Raw genomic sequence first — 4,535 nt, 5'->3', positions numbered from 1 at the left:
CAACGGTGATTTGTACCCCACATAGATCCCCAACTTCCTGTGTGGGCCCATAGATGTCCGCTGTGGTGGTGAGATCGGGATGTATGCAGCACATCCGAACTTACGCAGATGGGAAATGCTTGGAGGATTTCCACGTACCAATTCCAGTGGGGAAGAATTGTGATATGCAGTTGGCCTCAATTGTATCAAGTCAGCAGCGTGTAAAATAGCATGGCCCCACAAGTGGTTGGAAAATTGCAATTCATCAACAAAGGTCTTGCAATGAGTTTGATCCTCTTAATCAATGCTTCAGCCAAACCATTTTGTGTATGGACATATGGAACAGAGTGCCGAACTTCAATCCCCAAAGCCATGCAATAATCATTGAAAGCACGTGAGGAGAATTCTGCAGCATTGTCCATTTGAATTGACTTAATTCGACTTTCAGGATAATGGGCTTGCAACTTAATGACTTGCCTCATTATCTTGGCAAATGCACGGTTTCGTGTGGATAGAAGGCACACATGTGACCATCGTGTAGATGCGTCAATCAGAACCATGAAATACCGGAAAGGTCCAGATAATGGCTGAATGGGACCACAAATGTCTCATTGAATACGTTCAAGGAACTGAAGTGGTTCAGCTTGTATTTTGAGGTGTGAGGGCCTCAAAATTAGCTTTCCCGTGGCACAAGATGTGCACACAAAATTAGAAGATTGAGGAAATTTTGACTCAAGCAAATTATGACCAATGGAATTGCTAGTAATTTTTCTCATCATCCCTATTCCAGGATGGCCTAGGCGATCATGCCAGGTTTGGAATGTGTTAACATTCTGAAAAATTACTTTGTATGCAACATGTTCCACGGGTTTGATGTACGTATAGTACAAACCAGACGATAGAGAAGGAATTTTCTCATGTACCTTTTTGCCATATCTGTCATCTTTAGTAAAGAGTAGATACTCCTCTTTGTTGTCTTCATGGGTTTCAATATGAAAACCATTTGTACGGATATCTCGATAACTGATCAGGGTACGTGCAGAATCGGGATACAGTAAAGCATCCTCAATTGTCACATATGTACCACTTGGGAGAATGAATATGGCACGCCCAGTACCAACAATCACAGTATCGCGTCCAGCGATAGTTAGAATATCTCCATTTGTCTTTTTCAGAGTTTGGAAATATTTCATCTCCCTCAGTATGGAGTTTGTGGCACCACTGTCCACAAGGCATAATTCCTCTTCCATCGGATTGTCCCCGTAGAATACTATATAAAACAAAGAATTTTCAATAAGAAAACCTCATAGTAATATATAGAATACAATCTTTATTATATCAAATGTGCTGATACAATACAATATAAAGACAACAATAAACTTATGTTCTTATTACAATCATCACAAATGGACATAATTAAGTAGATCACTAAGGATATTGAGGGACTAGTCGAAGTCGCCAAACACGTTTGCAGTGTACTCAATCAACGTGTTCTCCATTTCAGCAGTAGCCTCAGGCAGATAAGGAACCACGGCGTTGCTCGGTCCAGGAGGAACATCGTGCAAACCACCAGCTCCTTTTGCGCTATCCGGATGAAGGTTGAAGTTGGCTTCAAACCTTTTCCCTTGAGGTGCTTTGCGTCCCTGAGATTGCTGGTACAACATAACCAGATGCTTGGGCATTGTGCACTTTTCAGTAGAATGCGTGGAGCATCCACACTTGTTGCAAAGCTTAGATTTATCAAACCTGGGCTTTGAAGTGCCTTTTCCCTTGCCTGGGTGTCTAGATCTCCTGTTCCCATTGCGCTTTCGCTTATGCTCGAAATTGGATTGTTTACCCCGAGGGGTACCATTAAACTTTTGTCTATTTGCAACATTCAGATGGACTTCAGGTAAAAGTTGTGCCCCAACTGGGCGCTGAGAGCCATTCTTAGCGAGTAGCTCATCATGCTTCTCAGCCTGAAGTAACATGTGAATAAGCTCGGAATAGACAGTGTAGTTACGAGCACGGTATTGCTGTTGGAGGATCCTATCTGAAGGGAGCATAGTAGATAAAGTTTTCTCTATCTTCTCCCCCTCAGTAGGTTCCTTCTCACAAAAGCGCAGTTTGGAACATATCTTATGAACAACATGCTTGTACTCACCGATGGACTTGAAATCCCGAAGACGAAGATGAGTCCAATCATGGAGTGCTTCGGGCAGGACTACTGCCTTCTGCTATTCATACCTCGTTTTGAGGGCCAGAAATAGAGTACTAGGAGATTCCTCCTGTAAATACTCAGACTTGAGATCTGGATGAATATGGTGCCTTATGATGAATAAGGCAGCATAGTTCTGCTGTTCTGTCAGCGGCGTGGCCCCATCCGGGAGAGGAGTCTCCGGGGGTTGTATTGCACGCGCTATCCCACGGGACGCAAGACTGATCTTGATGTCCATAGCCCATGTATGGTAATTGTGGCCATTGAGGGCAAGCTCCTCAAACTCTTTGGCAGTCATCTTCACCTACATGGGAAAACCAGAGATAATTAATTTACAGGTGGTAAATTAAAAACCATCATGGTTCTGTAATAAGAATGCAAAAATTTGATACTCAAGTGTAAACTTGAAAAATTCTCAACCTCAATTGTGTGAACATAACACTTTGAAGATCATTTATATTTCACAGTAATAGGCTATATCGCCATTACCTTGTGTATGCTACAATTTAGATATAAGGAATACACGTTGGAGGTAATCGCTTGTTGAGAATGACAAAGCGTAGACCTCACAGTAAGAGGGGATAATCTGCAAATGAGCAGTAGATCCCAACTCATTACCTTGTGATTCCAAATATAATGAGGGAGAAATATTCAAAAATTTCCAAGTTTGGTGTGCGAGAGAAGATGATCTCGATCGCTAAAACATGTTCAAGAGAACTTGATATGTGGTAAACACATGGAACATGTCATACTTCCCAGATGAAATCCGGTACTTTATTTATATTATCAATCCATTACATAATATAAACACACTAATAACACAAGTCCTAGTCAGATGTAACCTAGAACAAGACTAGAATGTAAGTAGCAGTCAAACTAGGTACTAAACAGTACTAAACATAGTCTAAAACTGCACTAATACAATAATTAGTACTAATGTTCAATGAAACAGAGAAAAAAAATTCGTAGCCACCACGAGGACCCGTATGCGCCTGGGCCTAGGCTTGCACGGCCTTTGGCCAACCCTTCTGCCGCCGCACCGCATAAAGCAGAGGGGGGAGAGCGGTTACGGATATGGGTCGGTCGGATACTCCGACCCCCCGCGCCACTGCTCGATCCCCACCTCTGGTCACAGCGCCGCCGCGGGGAGGAGTGGCCGCCGCCGCATCCCTTCTTCTCCATTGGTTACCGGCGCAGCCCCGCCAAGCTTTCCTCGTCCGAAGAAGAAGCAACGACGACGGGGTCCAGGCGGACTCCTGGAGGCGCGGCGCTGGTGAGGCCGAGGCTCGCCGGAGCCCACGAGCCGGCGCGGCGGCCGGGACGGTGATCGAGGGCTGCGACGGCGCGCCCGAATAGGCGGCCGAAGCGCTCCTCACTGCGGTTTCTCGAGCCCGCGGCCGTCTCCTGTTGAGGCGTGGCGGTGGCGGCACCGTCCTCCATGCCTGCTCCAAGGCGGACGACTCCGGAGGCACCGGTCGGCGCGGAGACAAAGGCGAGCGCCTCCTCCTCGTTCATGACGACGCGCATCGGCACGGGGCAGTATCCGGGCGGGCCGGCAGCCTCGGCAGCGGGCGTTGGTGTCGACGGCGCGAGCCACACGGCCGGCGGAGGAGGTGGTGGAGGCGGAGATCCAGGGGGCGGTGCAGGCGCGGCTGCAGCCCTGTGCACCATGGAGGCGCTCGGGCCGGCCACTAGCCAGGGGTCGAACCCCATGGGCGCCAAGCCACGGGCGCAGGGAGCACCATCGTGGGCGCGTCCAGGGGCGAGGGGAGCACCGCGGGGGGCGCGTCCAGCGGCGCGGTGGCGGCCAGGAGCACCACGTCCAGCGGCGCGGTGGCGGCCAGGAGCGCCACGTCCAGCGGCGCTGCGGCCGAATCGACAGATGGCTTGCATCCGGCGACGGAAACGGCAGTGGCCACCAACTCCATGGCGGCGAAGGGCAATGAGGCGGTAGCAGCGACCGTCCTCGCGGATCAGACGGAGGAAGAAGGAGACGAGGCCTGTCATCTCACCGGCGGTGAGTGCTTCCTCTCTTCTCCTTTCTCTGTGGCCTTTCGCTCTCGCTGGCTGTTCTATGTGCGTGATAACGTGTTTTGAATCAAAATGATCGAATTGATTGATCGATGGTTACATGCCCCCTTTTATATGTCCCGAAGAGACACGACGATCCCTCGAGGAGGCGTCGGTTCCAGGAGATCGAAGGGAGGCGTCGGTTGCGGGACAAACCGCAACAACGGTTTGGGCAAGGGGAGATTTCCCCCTAATTATAGAATTAATTTTAACATGCAGATCGTCCACTCTCAAGAAAGGACGCCCTTTTTTGAAAAAAGATCTCTCCAATCTTCATCTTGATTTCACT

At 48.8% G+C, this 4,535-nt stretch overlaps 1 pseudogene; it reads left to right on the top strand.

Moving 5' to 3' along the window:
• The first annotated feature begins 3,614 nt into the window (after nucleotides 1-3,614).
• Nucleotides 3,615-4,273, top strand: LOC123115140 (glycine-rich cell wall structural protein 1.0-like; annotated as a pseudogene).
• The last annotated feature ends 262 nt before the right edge of the window (nucleotides 4,274-4,535 follow it).

This window comes from Triticum aestivum, chromosome 5B, assembly GCF_018294505.1.
Source record: "Triticum aestivum cultivar Chinese Spring chromosome 5B, IWGSC CS RefSeq v2.1, whole genome shotgun sequence".
Taxonomy (NCBI): Eukaryota; Viridiplantae; Streptophyta; class Magnoliopsida; order Poales; family Poaceae; genus Triticum; species Triticum aestivum.
The sequence above is the reverse complement of the archived record's forward strand: the minus strand, read 5'-3'. Positions and strand labels throughout refer to the sequence as shown.